General features: G+C 37.7%; 1 protein-coding gene across 6 annotated transcripts in view; it reads right to left on the reverse strand.

The window, feature by feature from the left end:
• LOC129721583 (leucine-rich repeat-containing protein 24) overlaps positions 1-19,866 on the reverse strand; it is a 399,477-nt gene that overhangs the window by 56,868 nt on the left and 322,743 nt on the right. For all 6 annotated transcript variants that reach the window (XM_055674341.1, XM_055674323.1, XM_055674333.1 and 3 more), the window contains one exon: positions 17,799-17,927. The gene's annotated coding sequence lies outside the window, so the exon portion shown is untranslated. The remainder of the gene's footprint in view (positions 1-17,798; positions 17,928-19,866) is intronic.

The following is a 19,866-nucleotide window of genomic DNA, read 5'->3' on the forward strand; positions in this document are numbered from 1 at the left end:
ATTATAATCATAATTCTGAACGTTACTTTATAGTTACATGTCCAATAAGTTCTGTAATGTCATGGCATTGCCACCAAAATTAGGTTGTCAAGTGATGGAATAAGGCAGTACCTGTTGTAGTTCATTCGGGATAGACTATGAAAAAGTCAAAAAAAATATGGGGATTATAAACTTTTTGCTCGAGAAAATAAGCAGTGTGGATGTGTAGCAATTTTTATATGCATTGAAATTGTAATTTTTCAATAGTACAGTTATTCGATAGCAAAAAGTTGTTTGTTTATTAAAAATATCAATTACGACCGAGGAAGTTAAAAACGAACATTTATAAAAAATTGTAGAAAACCGGCTGTAACTCGCCAAAGCCATTTTAGGCAAAACATCATATCGAGTTTCAAGTTTAGCTTATGGCGTGTGACTAGCCGCACTTGAAATCTATCCAACTTTCTCCTTATTACTCAAAGCTCTAACAAAATTTACAAAAATGTTCTCGAGAAGTTGTACTTAAAGATAAAGCAATATAATTTTTTTTCGATATTTTTAAAAATAGAAAAGACATTTAACCTACACAAGACATGCTGCACATATTGTACCCCAAATTAATTCTTTAGGTATACTACGACATTCAAGAAGTACGGAGAAAGGGATAATTATTTTGCTGATACGTGAGAATTTTAGCTGTTTCAAAAAAATTCAGAGTATAAGATAAACCCATTCCCGACGTGTGACATTTAAACTTTGATTTAAGTTCAACAATTATACTTGAACAATTTCACGTTGAAATTATTCTGTAAGGTACAGATTGATCTGTAATATGCAATACAGTTTGTGTTAATTGTATTTATAGTTGATGAGTAACAAGAGTTTGAAGTTAATTTTTTGTGGTAAACACTGATTTCTCTCCGCCGGGATCGGGTTAAGCTATTGATCATTATTTTTAAACATTATGTAAAATCTGATCAACTGTTTCGATTTAGGACATTTTGATATATCGACGTAAAATTTTCAAAGTTTTAAAAATTAAACATAGGTTTATCTACTATCCTGCGAATGCGCTACAGTAAGCCAATTTTTTTAAATTTTTTATGCGATCCAGTATTTTTTCATAAGCAATGGTTTTTGTAAATTGTTGTTTTTTTTTCAACCACATTCATTTTTAGATATTTTGTATAGACTGTTCCGAAAATTTTAAATACATCTTCTTTCTTGAATCAAACAAAAAATACAGGATTTTTCGGGTCATTTTATTCTGAAATATAGATAATAAGTGTTTTCTTTCCAGTTTCAATTCAAGTTGGGATTATTTTTCGTAGGATACGCGAGTTCTCTAACTTTTCTCTTAGCACTACTCATAAGCTTTTGCACAGTGTGTTCTCCGACCATTTTTACCACCTTAAGCCAATCTTTTATAAATTATGCAACATTGTCCGCTGGTTCAACATATTTCCTCAGCTTTGCCTTGGTCAAAGCCCAAAAAGTTTCAATAGGGCAAATTTCAGGGCAGTTTGGAGGATTCATCTCCTTTGGGACACATGTGACATTATTTGTTTTATACCACCCTAGTGCATCCTTAGAGTAATGGCAGGAAGCAAGATCGGGCCAAAAGATTGGAGGATTGTTATGCTGCTTAACCGTGGGTAACAACCTTTTCTGCAAACACTCTTTCACGTAAATTTTACCATTCATTGTGTCATTCGTAATGAATGGACGAGATATTTTCCCACATTCACAAATGGCCTGCCAAACCATTACCTTCTTGCCGAATTTTTCGGTGTAAATTGCTTTCACTGGTCCAGGGACATCCTTTACCTTCGATGATGTATAAAATTGCGGTCCTGGCAGAGTCTTATAGTCCAGTTTTATGTAGGTTTCCTCATCCATGATAACACACCCCATTTTTTTGATCAGAAGTTTGTCATAAAGCTTCCGAGCTCTCGGTTTCACAGATTCAGCTTGTTTTGGATTTCGTTTTGGCTGCTTCTGCTTCCGACGGGTCTGCAGACCCATTCTTCCTTTGGCACGCATAACGTTACTCGCCGAGATTCCAAGCTTTCTCGCCACATCTCGTACTGATACTGAAGGATGCCGCTTGTAGTATTCCTTAACCTTTTTGTCCATTGTGGGATCAACAGGTCCGGGTTTTCTACCACGTCTTGGGGCATCAGTAAATGTGCACTCTTCACAATACTTCCGCAATGCGGTTTGAACTGCTCCGACACTTATACCTTCTTCTCTGGGTAATTTTCTTATAGAAAGACCACTCACGGTGCCCCATTTGTGCACAATTCGCTTTCTTTGCTCGGGAGAAAGGCCACGCATTTTCAAAATTTCGCACTAAATGTTAGAAAAAATGACAGCATCTGTTTCTTATGGATGTAAACAACAGGACGCAGCCAACGTTTAGTTGAACACTGCACGTTATTTGAAATGACGGTTGATCGTAAGTGTATTTATAATTATCGGAACGGTCTATAAGTTTAGTTTGAATATAACATATGTAACAACAAACAATTGAGAAAATCAACTATTATTCAAGTTATGAAATTTAAAAAAAATTAAATCGTTAGAAAACAATTTTTCGAAAATAATCAAATAATGGAGAAAAAGTGTTTAGATAATGGAGAAAACAGCTGTGCAGTGGATCTGTATATGAAGCGAGATGCAGATTCGTTTTCGAGTAAGCAATCAATCCACGATCTACTGAACGAAGGATTAATCGCAGTTTAGATAATAAATTAAGTTTAAAACCAGCGCTGGCCATCTGCATCGAATTGTCGATAGTGTCATAGTTACACCTTGAACTTCAACTCGATATTTAAAAAAAAATAATTTATTATTTTAGATTAAATACCAAGTTTTAATAGTCCACAATGCATTTGAAAGTGGCTAGCCACTACGGGCCAACTAGTGTAGAAATAATTTGAAAAATCTGAAAAAATAATAATCAGCTCTCTTCTCATCAACTCTTTTATTTAATATTTTTTTAAATTTATTTTGGGTTTAGTAGATTCCCAATTTACACTGTCAGATTTCCACCTGACAGTTAAAAATATATCATATATTAAGTAAAGATTTAGTAGATATTAAATATTAATATTAATACCTAGTAAGCGGTTCTCATAACCTTCTGAAAAGTAACATTGAGTTTAGGAAGTTTTATTATGTTCTACCTCAACATGGCATTGAGCTCAATTTGGGATCATTTTCTATTTTGACCTTTTCTGGCCTTTAGAAGCTCTTTTCGGAGATTCTGAGCTCAATTTGGGATCATTTTCTATTTTGTCCTTTTCTGGCCTTAGGAACCCCTTTCGGCGATTCTGACCTTAATTTGGGCTCAATTTGAGAGCGTTTTCTATTTTGGCCTTTTCTGGCACTTTTCGGAGATTCTGAGCTCAATTTGGGATCATTTCCTATTTTGACCGTTTCTGGCCTTTAGAAGCACTTTTCGGCGATTCTGAGCTCAATTTGGGATCAATACCTATTTTGGCCTTTTCTGGCCTTAGTATCACTCTTCGGTGATTCTGAGCTCAATTTGGGATCATTTTATGTTTCGGCCTTTTCTGGTCTTAGGAAGCACTTTTCGGCGATTCTGAGCTCAATTCGGGATCATTTCCTATTTTGACCTTTTCTGGCCTTTAGAAGCTCTTTTCGGAGATTCTGAGCTCAATTTGGGAACATATTTTATTTTGGCCTTTTCTGGCCTTAGGATCACTCTTCGGTGATTTTGTGCTCAACTTGGGATCATTTTCTAGTTCGGTCTTTTCTGGCATTTAAAAGCACTTTTCGGCAATTCTGAGCTCAATTTGGGATCATTTTCTATTTAGTCCTTTTCTGGTCTTATGAACCCCTTTCGGCGATTCTGACTTTAATTTGGGCTCAATTTGAGAGCGTTTTCTATTTTGGCCTTTTCTGGCACTTTTCGAAGATTCTGTGCTCAATTTGGGATCATTTTCTATTTTGGCCATTTCTGGCCTCAAGAAGCACTTCTTGGTGGTTCTGAGCTCAGTTTGGGATCATTTTCTATTTTGACTTTTCCTGGCCTTAGGAAGCACTTTTCGGTGATTCTGAGCTCAATTTGGGATCATTTTCTATTTTGGCCATCTCTGGCCTCAAGAAGCACATTTTGGTGGTTCTGAGCTCAGTTTGGGATCATTTTCTATTTAGGCCTTTTCTGGCCTTAGGAAGCACTTTTCGGTGATTCGGAGCTCAATTTTAGATCATTTTCTATTTTGGCCACTTCTTGCCTTAGGAAGCACTTTTCGGTGATTCTGAGCTCAGTTTGGGATCATTTTTTATTTTGGCCTTTTCTGGCCTTAGGAAGCACTTTTCGGTGGATCTGAGCTCAATTTGGGATCATTTTCTATTTTGACCTATTCTGGCCTTTAGAAGCACTTTCCACCGATTCTGAGTTTAATTTGAAATCATTTTCTATTTTGACCTTTTCTGGCCTTTAGAAGCACTTTTCGGCAATTCAGAGCTTAATTTGAAATCATTTTCACACTTTTCGGTGGATCTGAGCCTAATTTGGGATCATTTTCTATTTTGACCTTTCCTGGTTTTAGTAAGCACTTTTCGGGGTATCTGAGCTTAATTTGGGATCATTTTCTATTTTGACTTTTTCTGGCTTCAGGAAGCACTTTTCGGTGGATCTGAGCTCAATTTGGGATCATTTTCTATTTTGACCTTTTCTGGCTTTGGAAGCACTTTTCGGCGATTCTGAGCTTAATTTGAAATCATTTTCTATTTTGACCTTTCCTGGCCTTTAAAAGCACTTTTCGGCGATTCTGAACTTAATTTGAAATCATTTTTTATTTTGACCTTTTCTGGCTTTAGGAAGCACTTTTTGGTGGATCTGAGCTCAATTTGGGATCATTTTCTATTTTGGCCTTTTCTGGCTTTTGGAAGCACTTTTCGGCGATTCTGAGCTTAATTTGAAATCATTTTCACACTTTTCGGTGGATCTGAGCCTAATTTGGGATCATTTTCTATTTTTGCTTTTTCTGGTTTTAGGAAGCACTTTTCGGTGGATCTGAGCTCAATTTGGGATCATTTTCTATTTTGACCTTTCTGGCCTTTAGAAGCACTTTTCGTCGATTCATGGTCCATTTTGGGATCATTTTCTGTTTTGGCCTTTTCTGATCTCTAGAAGCACTTTTTGGTGATTCTGAACTAAATTAGGGATCATTTTCTATTTTGTCCTTTTCTGTCCTTAGGAACCCCTTTCGGCGATTCTGAGTTCAATTCAGGATTATTTCCTACTTTAGTGAACACGGCCCAAAATGATTTTTTTTTTTTTTTTTTATATTCTCGCTTATTTTCCGTCGGTCTAGTTCCGCCACTGTTGGGCCAATCACCGACGCCCAGGGAGGCGACTCCACACCCAGGACCCTAACTCACGACCCGTTTATCAACGGACCGGCACCAACGGCTTTACTTCCTCATGCGATGGAAGGCGTGATCCCAGAGATTTTTCGCCTCAGAAAATCTCCCGGTGTCGGCTAGGATTGAATCTAGACCAGTTGGGTTGGTTGTGAGTGGATCACGCCACCCCACAACCATCGACTCCTATGTCGGCGGTGGGATTCGAACCCAGGCGTCGAGCGTGGTTGGCGGAGACGTTACCAACCACACTAGGCCCCCGCTCTGCCCAAAATGATTGTTTAGTAGGATTTGGTGGTGAAGATTGTTATATTTTCTTGGGATTTTTTTTTTGGCGAAAACAGTTTTAGGTGTTCTAAGTAAATTATTGTTGAATTCACAGTGATAATTGAATTGCTTAAGAGCAGTGATTGTAAAAAATCACTACTAGCGATTTTGAATACATATAAATTTTATTTTGTCATATTCGTCTCAGTGATGGATCACTGCTAAAAAGGTAATGAAATTTAGAACCCTCTAATCCCAAGCTACGTCGGGAACGTAGTCAGTAATATTTATTGCACAAACGCAGGCTTGATTGAATGAATGTTGATTGTTAATCTCCGTCGTCACTTCATTGAGTTGCCTAAGAAAATAAAATAAGCTATTCAGCCCAGCGCAAACAATTTGGTTTGTCTATTTTGCGATTACATATTTTCATTATAACGAGCCATCAGAGAACGGTAGGTAAATTTTTTTTTTTTTTTCATTTTTACTCTAAGGCACTAAAAAGCACCCTTTCTATATTGCTATTCAAAGTATCTAACCTGGAAGATTTTACTCAGACAGCACGTGAATACGTGCATGTCTTCCTGAAAATGATAATAATGATGATGATGGTCCCACCTCATACCCCTACATCGGTTTGAGCTGGTCGATTTATCTAAGTAAGATATTATATAGAGTCATACAATGTAACCAGTTGACAAATTAATAACGGACTGGTTATTAATACAGACATAGTAACCCTTCAATAGAATACCAATAATTTGAAAATAAATTAAAAAAAAAACGATTTTCCAATAACATTGATCCAAGGCTCATCCAGAACGTTTCCAACCCGAAAATTATCTGGATTTGGTTAGGAATCGAACCTAACATTTAGGAGCTTTAACTAATCAGAATTGGTTCTGGATAACGATCCAGAACTACGAGAGAGATCCTATGTTTCTATAATTCTCGATAACGAGCTCTACAGTCCACAGGCAAACCCAAGCCTATTCAGTTTTTTCTCCCAACCCTTTGTACTAAATCGTAGAAACAGATAAATGTAGAAAATGAAAATAACAGCATATATACTATTACAAACCAAAAAGCAACTTATCAACCCGACATGCTTTTTGTTTCAATTTCAGGGAACCTGAAATTGCCTTCAAAACTCCGCCATTGTTGCTGAACGTTTAACGTGTCTTGGCATCGAATTGAAAAAGTTAATTCCTTTGTACAACAGAGAGTTCTGTGATCTTCCGATTAAAAAATGTGGTGTTCTAGCATCAACCGCGTTTCTAGTGTTGTACCTATGAAAATCACTTCCTCTATCAATCCGATCACACAAATAGCGAGGCAGCATGTTATTTAAAATTTTATATAGAAACACCATTGTCAAAAAATAAACTCTTAGCTTCACAGAAAGCCATTGCAATGCGTCCAGCATAAAACTCGAGGAAGTGTATCTATTACATCTTAAAATTAATCGCATTATTTTATTTTGTAAGCGCTGCAGTCTCAACATTTGTGTATTAATTGCAAGAAATGGTATAGATGAACAAAAATCTATATGTGGTGAAATGATTGACTTATAAAGACTAATTTTACTACTAACAGTCAATTCATTTTTCAAACGGCACAAGATACCGTATTTTTTCGCCATTTTCTTGATGAGATTATCCATGTGAGACTTAAAAGTTAACTTGTCATCAATAATAACTCCAAGATACTTTATTTCATTCACGCGATCAATCGCCTCACCATCAATTACAATGTTTACGTCTGGTCTGGAGTTGGCAGAAGAAATAATCAAGTACTGTGTTTTACTAATATTTAATTTAAGCTATTTAAATTTTAACCAATTCGCCAGATAATGTAAATCTTGATTCAAAAGTGCTACAATATCGTTTGGATTTTTCGCTGCAATGAACAGAACAGTGTCATCGGCAAATAAATTTATATCGCAAAACTGTAAAACTCGCTTCATGTCAATAATATAAATTGTGAACAAAATGGGCCCTAAAACACTTCCTTGCGGTACACCAAGTGTATTGGCAATGGAATCCGATTCAAAATCATTAAAACGAGTCTTCTGAGTTCTAGCACACAAATAGCTTTCAAACCATTTATATGCTGTCCCTACGATACCAAAGCGCTCCAATGTTTGTAACAATAAGGGCCTAGAAATTGTTTCAAAAGCGCGTTTTAGATCCAAAAATACAGCAAGAATAGTTTCCTTAGCTTCCATTTTTTTCTTTCCATTTTGCTAAAACCAGATTTAATGCAGACACACAAGAGTGCCCCTCTCGATAACCTGATTGCTCTGGGATTAGCAAATCATTACTATTTAAATAATCCATCAGCTGGCCTTTTACAACTAGTTCTAAAATTTTCTCTAATGTGTGCAAAATATTAATGGGTCGGAACTCTTCGGCTTTATCCGTCCCATAAATCTTGGGGATAGGAACCACAAGCGATTCCTTCCAAACTTCAGGCACGTGCCCCGTTCGCAACGATTCATTAATAAGGTCCAGCAGATCGTGTCCAATGACATTAAAGCAATCTTGTATTACTTTTGCGTTGACATTGTCGATACCAGCCGATCTCTCCAAAGAAAAACAAATATCTTTCAACTCTGCAAAAGTAATTGGATGAAAACCATCAAAGCTACAGTTATTATGGATCGGCTGTATTATTTCGTCAGGCTCATTGACCAAATCAATACTTTGATTGATCGATTGAACACTGTTAACGAAATAACTGTTAAATTATTTACTGTTACTCGCGCCAATTGTTCTCCTAAGCCATTAAAAGTTATGGATTGCGGGCAACAATCTTTACTTTTCATTAGTTTTTTTAAAACTTTCCATAACTGTTTGCTGTTATTTTGATGTTGATCAATCTTCCGCTGTATATATTCACACCGTGCCTTTTTCAAGGACCGTGAATACATGTTACGCGCTGCGGTGTACCTATACCAATCATCGCTACTGTTACTTCTGTAAAACTGCTTGTACCTTTTATCTCTTTTTCGTTTCAAACGCAGAAGATCTAAAGAGTACCAGCTGTTTGCATTACGCAAGTTTACATGTTTTCTAAAACTAAACTATTGGTACATTCTTTCAGCGTGTTGGTAAGAACAGCTGCTTTATTGTCCAAATCACCAGTTACTGGTTGAAAATCCAAGCTTCTCGAAACAAGTTGAGACACTGCTTGTTTCGAATATTTTCAACTGATATACCCAGGAACCAATTGTTTTCAACACATTCGTTTAACCGAGTGTTGAATTTAATAGATTCCTTGGCGTAAATAGCAACCCCTCCTGTATGTCTGGAGTGTGACAGGCAAAAAGCAACTTTATAACCCGGAATGTTAAATTGATCAAATGCATCAGCTTTAACTATATGAGTTTCAGCTAGCAACACTAACATCGGACGTGTTGTTTCCACAAGATGCCGCAAAGCGACATAATTTGTAGATAAACCAGCAATATTTAGGTAAACTATCTCTAACTTCCTCTCACATTGCATTTTCTTCAGTTGCTATTTACTTAACAACATGTTGCTTTTTCTTTTTTCAAACAATCTCCGATATACCGGACACTTTGTACTAAATGCTGGATGTTTTACGTCCAAGTTCAAATTAAATTCTTTATTAGATTTCAAACAATTTACGCAATTAAAATCAGTCGAAGAGCATTCCGATGTTTTATGTTTTTCGCTACACTTAGAGCACGTTTCAGTATTAACACATTCTGTGCTTTTGTGTCCAAATTCTCCACATTTGAAGCAACGTAGAACGTTAACGGCCTCTTGAACCGAACACCTATCCTACCCAATGTTTACTTTACCAGCAGTCATCAAGTGGTTAAAAGTGTCCTTATCAACTTCAATAATTGTGTTATACTTATTATATTTGAAGCTTGCATTTACAAATTGCGCAATAACTTTGACATCATTAATACCGAGGTCATTATTTTGACTTTTTAACAAGTCAATAAAGACTTCGAGGGAATATTGATCACTCATTCCCACAATTTTCAACTTGCTTAGCGTTTGTAGGAATAACAGCATTATATCGTTCACCTAAATTGCTTTCAATATCCTTTTTCACGACCTCAATGTTATCCCCTATTGCACACTCAGCAAATATCGAACCTGCTTTCTCGTTTCTAAAGTTTCTAATTTTGTGTATTCGGATCTATATTGTTTTTCAAAAAAAATTCTAGTATCTTCACTAGATTGAGAAGACTCGACTGGTTTAATCACAATGACCGGCCGAGTCTTACGATTTTCCAAACGCTTCAATTTATTTGCATTCTCACTCGACCCCGCCAAAACGTTGGCGTATGACAAAGCATTTTCAGAAATAAAAACCTCGTCATTTTGCTTGACCGCATCTTCTATTGGTTCGTCACGCTTATTCGAAATTATTTTTTTCTTGTTGGGAATAGAGTCCGACTCAGAGTGAATCGTTCTCTCAGTTCTAGACCTTTTTCTGCTCATTGCAGCATGTTTATCCCGATCATTATTATTAGAAATTAAATTCATTTTAAAATCATCCAGCTTTATGCCAACATTGGCTTCAATGTTTGCCATATTCTCACGAAGAGAGTTGCTGAGCGATTTTAAAATATTTTCAATTCCATTCCATTCCAGACACAAACTACGGGTTCGTCGCTAACACGAACTACATTACCACACTTTGCACAGTCCATACTGAACAAACAAACAACCGCCGGCCGGACTCGTCCAGCAGCAACGGCAAAGGCTCAAGGCAATGAACAATGCAAAAATATAACAATGATTGTTTCAACCAGCAGCCGTAGCGTCTATGTGATATAGACGCGATGATCGGCGCTGACACAAATCAAATCAATAAAAAACGAATAAATCGAAAGCATGCAAATACACTTCTACTTATCCGTTTATATTTCCAATTTGGCCGTCGGATCACTTGCACTAGATCACCTAAAGCACTTGATTTCACACAAAAAAAGCGTTTTTATATAGACACTAGTGGTACACAAGCTACCATGTTCACCATACACCTTATACCTTAGATCTGGAGCCGAGAAATGCAGAAAATTTAAAACAAAACATTTTTCCTTGTTCCGCATTTTATTATCGGAAAAATCAACAAAACAAGCTTCGAACAGTTTTATGATGCACAGAAAAGACGTTATTTGCTAATGGGATGAGAAATGTTTTCTGCGTTATGGTATGAACTGCGGCAGCTCGCATAGAACACTCGCTCGAATTGGTACGAACATTCCATAAACACATTCCATTAGACCTAATGTACCTAAGCATAACATCTCAATGCTTCTCGAAGAGCACAGAATGAAAGCCATAACTTAAAAAAAAGAGATTGGTTTCAGTGAAAATAAATCTCCTTATTCTGTTTTACTTGGAAATCGTTTGTGAAGAATTGAATGTCAGGAATGTTTCGCTCATTACTTTTGCTAGTTCAACCACTCCACCAAACGTAATTGAAAGTTCCAATCTCAATTGAGTTAAAAAAAAAATATCTCTCCACAGCCAATCGGCATTCGCGGCGTACCCGCTAACGAATACGCTTCTCTCAACACGTTATTTAGCCTGATGCCGGTTAAGCGTTCGGAAATAAGATTTCATTCACTTCTCTCCTTCGGAGCCGAGGCGAGGAAGCGCCAAAAGCAAGACCCATTCATTATGCAAAACGGATTAAATTTATACTGTTGTTGAAATGAATGTTTAAATTTTATAGTGCGTGCCTCCGGCGGAGATGGAAAGGATCCGGAACGAATGCGAATGACAGCAGCTTCGTAGCTTCAGCTTTTATTGGTACAGTATACAAATAGGAACACATGTACCGCAGTGCCGGCAGTTTGCGTACATTATGTGATGATTAGAGTAACCGACTTTCCAAATTGTATCCATTCACAGTCGGCTGGAATGTATGCTCTAGCACTCAAATCACACCGAAACCGGTTGTTGATTATAAACTGAGCAAGCAAATGAGTTCAGAAATTCTAACGCGGTACCGCACCAATCAAATTTCGTGTAGTTTTTGTCTCGCTAATTGATCAAACGAAACTAAACAAGCCCCGGTTGGGTGGAGATGTTCTAGTTTCAAACGAAAACGAAATAGATTTTCACGAGTTGATTATGGGTGTGCTGTAAGAAGTATAGAACAAATTGCAGCCCTTCACTTCACAAGGCAATCCGAATTTTCCGGTAAAAAAAACCCTGATGATGCTATGGACCTGCCAGCTACGAACCCAGACCAGTAATATCAATAACATTGTTGTTGTTTCCTCCTCCCGGTACGTACGTACATGAACGATGGGAGGGATAACAAAACCAATTTTCCGGAAAGAAAATCGTTCGACAAACGTTCCTTTCCCTTTATGTTTGCCCTTGTCTGGTCGTCGCCTCGTTGCACGTTCGCCAGCTGTTTAACATATATGTTAATCTCGGGCAGCCGTTTCTCCTCTCCGGTTTGACCCTGCCAACCGATCCTATCATTATTATGATAATGTATATTGAACTCATTGCTCTCGGTTCTTGCATTTGATTGAATCGCTCCGAGGCTGCGCTCGGAAGGATAATCTCTATCGAAAGAACGTGGGCGGCTGTCTCTGGCAAATTTTATGAGGAAAATATCGTTCTTATCTTCGCCCTATCTGTGCTGCCTTCTTCTTCTTTTTCTTCTTCTTCTGCTTCTTCATCATCTCAGTCCCAAACCTACGTAAGAACGGTGAGCTGGTGATTCGACATCGTGTCGTAAATGAATTCAACGGGCATAAAACTTTGGCAGATATCAATAAATAATAACCTTTCGAATTTAAATTCCCCCTCGTCGATATTATTTCTAGCTTTGTTTTCCATTTACTTGTCTCCCGGTTGGCTACGGGCGGTGGAGGCTGCTAGATTAAATCTCTGCTTGTTTTTAGTTTAATTTGAGAGTGCATAGTTTATGATAGTTTGGATTGCTTTGTTTCGTATACGGAATGCTAATGGCTTTTACCTCATTGCGCCGCGTAATGCGAAAACAATTGAGTATCATTCTTCACGTTTGAGTCGAGATCTTTATCGTCGATTAATAATATTGAATAGCAACAAACGACACTTGTTTAACTCGGGTTTGGGACTAACAGTAAATACCAGGATCAAGCGAAAATATCACGATCGGATTTATCTGGCATTTGTTTTCTTTTTGATATTTTCGATAACATCCTTACAGCCTGGTCACTAGGTTTGCTAGGTTCGGACACTATCAGAATTAGGGTCAAAATGCGATCTGAGGACAGAAGGAGTACTAGGTAGAGAGCATTCTTCCAAATTGTGTCAGAAAACAGAAAATGTCTTCTGGAGGGTCAGAAAAGGTAAGAGAACGAAACAGGCCAGAATTAATTTGTTGTAAAACAAGATTCTGGATAAATCTAAGTAAATGGACAAAAGCTCACGAGCATTCGGTGGCTGTTACTCTTCTATACATTTGTATTTTGAGGAATTTACTCTTTCGGCATAATGCCGATCGCGATTATTTGGTGAACATAGAAAATAAAATGAAATAAAAATAACCTTTAACTTATACCCATTGCAAAAATGTTCAACTCTTGTTGTGTAATCAATTGTTTTTATTGTAACTTTATTCATGAGAAAAACTGCTAATTACCAGCAGCAGTAGCATTGCAGTTTTTCTTGATTGCACACAAAAAAAGTCGTGTACCGCTGCAATGATAGACGAAGAAAGACCAGTGGCACTCTGCTCCACATATACTGTACGAAAAAGTTGCTTTTACCAGCATGTTTTCTTTCAAGACAACAGTTTTTTTTTACGCTCTAACAGCACGAAAGAGGGTTGTTTCGTACTTTTCGAAAAACCTTTACCTTCGAGACATCAAACTAGTCTAAGTTCATGGAAGCAAACATTAATTGACCTATTAAGACGGAGAGATTCTGTCATTTTTTTTCTTGATACAAAGAATATCAGGGAATGTTTGGTGTCTATTCATGTCGTCTGTGATGGGAATGCTCGTATATGATTGGTTCATTGTTCGTGTAATATTGTCCTTGAAACCTTTTATCAATTTTCACAGCTAAGCAATGAAATAATAATGATGACTAACGTATTACAAAATTGTCCAACATTTTATCTATCCAACAACATATTGTTTATTGTTTTCCATCATGTGGTTATGCTGCTATTATCGTTTGAAATCTGACGGAACATTTACCAGTTTCGTTACAGAATGCATTCCAGTATAGAAAACAAAGACGTAGTCCTACGTCAATAAAAGCAATACGAAACTGCTTCTCTATGGTGCACGCTGTCAAAACTTGTAATGTTTTCAATGAATAAAAAATTTTTCACAATCTTTTTTAAATTTTTATCGAGAAAATATCTTAACAAGCTGAATTAATACACAAATTGATCTGAAGACAACGCAAAGCGCGAACAAATAGATTTTTAATTGACCAAAATTGGCTGCCTGGAACTAAAAAATATGTCATTCAAGCATAGGGAACTATATAACAAAATCGATTAGAAATGTCAGAACGAAAGAAAAAAAATAAATATCATTTCGGAAAACGATTTTAAAATATCAATCGAAATGTCAAAAAGTGTAAAATTAAGGATCAATTTTCAGATCGTTAAAATTTGATTGTTGTAAACAGCTAAGCAAAAATTTAAATGATTTCGATGGGTAAAATAAGCGATGTGTACTGTTTTAAAACATTTGAGAAGCATCTGAAATCGCTTTCAAATTACTTTTCCAGAAATCCAGAGGAGTTAGGCCTCTAGACCACCTAAACGAAAACAATAACAGTCCGAAACTACTTCCCTGTGGCACACACCAAAGAGAAGTCCTCTCGAAATCCAAATCAGAATCGTTGGAAATAAGAGAGTTAATTCTCGATTTAAAGCTGAAAAACTTTTCTAAAAACCAGAACATACGATGTAATCCAAAAACAGGAATTAAAAACAGGAAATTAAGACTAAAATGATTACACTGGTCGACAAAATGAAAAAAAAAAAGACTGTAAAGCCAGAAAAGGTCAAAATAGAAAATGATCCCAAATTGAGCTCAGAATCTCCGAAAAGTGTTTCATGAGGCGAGAAAATGCCAAAAAAAGTGATCCCAAATTGAGCTCGGAATCGCCAAAAAATGCTTCCTAAGGCCAGAAAAGGCCAGAATAGAAAACGATCCCAATCTGAGCTCAAAATCGCCGAAAAGTGCTTCTTAAGGCGAATATATAAAATGATCCTAAATTGAGCTCGGAATCACCGAAAAGTGTTCCATAAGGCTAGAAAATGCCAACATAGAAAATGATTCTAAATTGAGATCAGAATCGCTGAAAAGTGCTTCTAAAGGCCAAAATGGTTCCATAATGAGCTCAGAACCACGGAGAAGTGTTCTATAAGGCCAGAAAAGACCACAATAGGAAATGATTCCAAATTGAGCTCAGAATCGCCGAAAAGTGCTTCCTATGGTCAGAATAGGCCAAAATAGAAAATGATCCCAAATTGAGCCAGAATCGCCGAAAAGTGCTTCCTAAGGCCAGAAAAGACCAAAATAGGAAATGATCCTAAATTGAGCTCAGAATCGCCGAAAAGTGCTTCCTAAGGCCCGAAAAGACCAAAATAGGAAATGATCCAAATTAAGCTCAGAATCGCCGAAATGTGCTTCCTAAGACCCTTAAAGACCAATATAGAAAATGATCCCAAATTGAGCTCAGAATCGCTGAGAAGTGCCTCCCAAGGTCAGAGTAGGCCAAAATAGAGAATGATCCCAAATTGAGGTCAGAATCGCCGAAAAGTGCTTCCTCAGGCCAGAAAATGCCAAAACAGAAAATGATCCCAAATTGAGCTTAGACTCGCTGAATAGTGCTTCCTAAGACCAGAAAAGGCCAGAATAGAAAATAATCCCAAATTGAGCTCAGAATCGCCGAAAAGTGTTTCCTAAGGCCAGAAAAGACCAAAATAGAAAATGATTCCTCATTGAGCTCAGAATCGCCGAAAAGTGTCTCCTATGGTCAGAATAGGCCAAAATAGAAAATCATCCCATATTGAGCCAGAATCGCCGAAAAGTGCTTCTAAAGGCCAAAATGATCCCATATTGAGCTCAGAATCACCGAGAAGTGTTCTATGAGGCCAGAAAAGGCGAAAATAGAAAATGATCTCGAATTGAGCTCAGAATCGCTAAACGGGCTTCCTAATGCCAGAAAAGACCAGTATAGAAAATGATCTCAAATTGAGCTCAGAAGCGCTAAAAAGTGCTTCTAAGGGCAAAAATATAAAATGATCCCAAATTGAGCTCAGAATCGTTGAAAAGTACTTTAAAAGGCCAGGAAGCACTTTTCGGCGATTCTGAGCTCAATTGCGATTATTTTCTTTCTTGGCCTTTTCGTTCCTTAGGGAGCAGTTCTCGGTGATTTTGAAAAATTGATTTGATAAAAAGTCAGAACAAAATCTAAGTGTCAAATATGAAAAACGCTCAGATATGTCAATAATTTGGAACCGACTAAAACCCTCAATGGGAAACGATATCGGTTTCAGCTGATGCGCATGAATCGAGCACTACTTGAAAACTAGCCACAATACAAGCACATGCACGAAAAAGTGATGACAAAACTCGGTCCCATACTGGCAAAATCATTAAAACTTAAACTGAAATATTCAAATTGGATGTCCTATCTCATCTGCCATACTTCCCAGATATTACGCCGTCCGGTTATTACTTGTTCCATTCAATGGCACACGGTCTGGCTGGCCAGCAGTTCTGCTGATATGAAGACATTGAAAAATGGATTGACTCGTAGAAGGCCTCGAAAGCCACACATTTTTATCATAACGGTATTGAAGTGTTGTCAAAAAGATGCGTTAACAAAGTTGTAGCTAGTGAATTGCCCAAATTATATAAACTCGGAAAAAGTACTAAATTTAGCCTTAGGTCACTTAAGAATGACAAAATAAATCCCAAACCGCTTCCCTGTGGCGCACCAGTGAGTACTGTCGAAAATGTTTTTATTGAATGAATATTTTGTACAACCTCTGTGGCATCTAAATTAAGACAATCCGTCAACAGGCCGAAAGGCAGGCAAGACAGATTGTTTGCCAAGACGTACCCTCGTCAAACTGAAATGTTATGTTTCAATCACGGTCGAAATGGTAAGTGAAAAGTTCAGCGGTATTATAAGCAGATACCCACGTATTTTGTTTCAAAGGTTGAACAAATATTGATGCACTACTTGTTCGAAGCTCGAAAAGTTTGGGAAAAATAAAGCTGAAAGCTGGAACGATTCGCATCCTTCGACCTTAATAACCTACATCTTGTTCCACCAGTATGGTTAACTTCGCCCAGCATCGGACAAAGCGGGCAAGTTGTTCAGCAAGATAGTCTACATAAAATCAATATTTGCCTTCAATACAATGGACTGCGTATTTACCAGCTAAAAACATACATTTTCGAAGCGAAAACTGGGGGGAAAAAACATTTCGTATTGATGTTGTGCTATTTTTTTCCTTCCTCCTCAAAGCGCTACTAAGAGGATCTTTTCTTGTTTCGAAATTCATTCGCTTGAGAAAATTTGATCATAAATTTTCGCTTTCTCTGCTGTAAAACAAAACCGGAACCGAACCGGTCTAAAAATAAAAGCAGGCATACGGAACACGGGCGAAGGATGCCTCATATTTCACTCTGGCCTCCGGTCGAAGCTCCTGCACCAAAATCCTTTCTTCCAAGTTGAGGTTGAGGTGTTGTTTTTTTTTGTTTTTTTCTCGGGCTTTGGTTCGACCTGAACCAATAATAGAGCATTGGGTTCAACCTCGGGGTGGCTTGGAAAACGCGATGAATCGAATGTAAAACAAAAAACAAGTTCAGTAATAAATTGCGAGATTATTACTCTGTAGTCTGACGGGTCGATCCTAGGATTTGAGGTTTCTGCAAAATGAAACAAGAAGTCGAAGTAAAGATTGGAATGGATTGTTGTGGTTTGTTTCGACACTAATCCTCAAACTGATGATAATTCCATTGCTTTTGTGCAATAACGATTTCATCGAACTTGTGATTCAAACGATTATCCCACTAGAGTGCGATGGGGTAATCGACTGTTGTGATGGTAATGGTAAAAGCATTCACCCGCATTATTGTAGTATTACAACATAATAATAGTACATTAACTTACCATCAATAGCCACGTGAAACCATCGGGCTGCGCGCCTTCGCCTCAGGATTGCGGTTCACGAACGATTCCCCTGCTGTTGCGTACTCTATCTAATTGACTGTGAAAGTTCTGCGCTAATCGGCTTTCTTTCTGCAATGCGACAAAAAAAAAAGGACGAAAGAAAAGAAACTCCATTAGTGAATGGATCGGATCGATTGATTATGACCCTCCACCTCCCCAAAAAGCCATCATCGCCATTATATACTCAAAAAAAAAAAAACTATCCATCATTAACAGCAATAGAGCGTCCATCGTAAGACGTTTAGTTATATAGTTACCCTTAGCATTTCGAGAAAAAAAAACCTTAAACCGGAATGAAGGGTGGAACCTGAAATAAATATTTACACCTTTTGCAGGTTCTTCTAACTGCACTGCGGACGACCAAGAGATCGGCAGACACGGTCGAGTCCAGCATCCACGGCTCAAAGGATTAACCAGGCAGCCGACCGTAGTTTCGTTTCGGCACGTATGCGTTTCGTACATTGTTTCGGCCGTCACGTTTCCGGCTGGACAAGTGCTGCTTTGCGTCGCTGAATGGTGCCCTTTATTTTCGGGATAAATGCGACATGATGTCGGCACTCCATCTGCGTTAGAAGCTTTCGAAAGGCTGAGCGTCGTATGTCACCGAATCGAAACGTACACGGCTGGAAAAGCCTATCCCACGTGCTAGATGTGTGTATGATTGGCAGCTCGTTTTCCACTGTGTTTGAGAGAGCGTTCCTCTGTGTAGGCCACATAGGCAGCGTCGTGATGGAATGAAGATATAATAATAGCTTGTCGTTATCTACTGTTGTTGCTGTTCTTTTTCTGCTGCGTCTCATAACCAATTCTTAGCGAAAAGTGTTCTCTGCCATCATCGCAACGGTCGGCATCTTGCCGTACAATTTATTGCGAAACATGATAAATGATCATTGGAAACGGTTTTGCGACGCCGGGATCCAGACAGAACTCGGGCTGCGGACGCTGTCGGAGAAAATCGCACTCAATCAGCCAGAGTTGGAATTTTCCCCCCACCGTGCAGCAGCTGATTCTGCACTTTATTTATATGCCACATTTGGTTGGATGCGAATTGCAAAACATAACAGCACTCGTACACACGATATTTCATAACAAGTCAAATAAAATACACTGATACGAGCGCCTCCAGCACATGTGAAAACAGATGGAGATGCATGGTTATTTGTGAAATGCCAATTACTATAGCAAAGACGAAGAACAGAATTTTGCTCGGATGTCACTTTCGATTGACAGATCGATGGGATGTAGTAGGCTGAATGTCATCGGTTGTTTTTTTTTCCTTCATCTATAATTTGTTTGACACGGCACAAATACAATTCGATGTTTAACGGCGCCAATTATATCTGGTAGCTTACTTTCTAAAGTATCTTAATAACTAGAAGCAAATTTTTTATCCTCGCTGCCGACTACGAGCTGATCATCGGTTGTTGAATCATCATACTCGAATCGATTCATACGATATTTGTTCGCTGTCGGGAGTATGTGAACGGCAAATAGACTCGGTCTATCTAACTGTCCTAAGCGAGGTGTTGAACTTCTTGCGGGGAGTATAAACAAATTAGAATGATTTATAAGTCTCACAACATCTCTTTGGTGCGACTTGGCAAACATTCCGTCGCATCTCTGTTATTCACTTTGACACACATTAATTTTTTTCGCTTACAAAAATATCAGTTTTTTCCAAGTTCTGTTCTTTTTTTTATTTTTCATTACTTCTCGTTATTTTCTCACATTTTCATTAGTTTTTGTTATTTGATTCTGCATCCTTTTATATATTTTTTTAAATTCCACCTACCTAATAATCTAATAACGACTTTTCGAATTTTAATAGAGGAGGGGAGATGATAAACGAAATCTTTCACCATCCTCAATGTTAGCAAATTCGAAGGCTTTCAACCTTGTGAGCTCTGAACAGATTTTGAATGTTTTTCTAATGCAGAAATCCCATAAGTTTGGAATTGTGTCACTGAGCGTTGCACCCATTTTGAATGTTGCAGCACTTCGAAAAGAT

The sequence above is a fragment of the Wyeomyia smithii genome, chromosome 1, assembly GCF_029784165.1.
Source record: "Wyeomyia smithii strain HCP4-BCI-WySm-NY-G18 chromosome 1, ASM2978416v1, whole genome shotgun sequence".
NCBI classification, from domain to species: Eukaryota; Metazoa; Arthropoda; class Insecta; order Diptera; family Culicidae; genus Wyeomyia; species Wyeomyia smithii.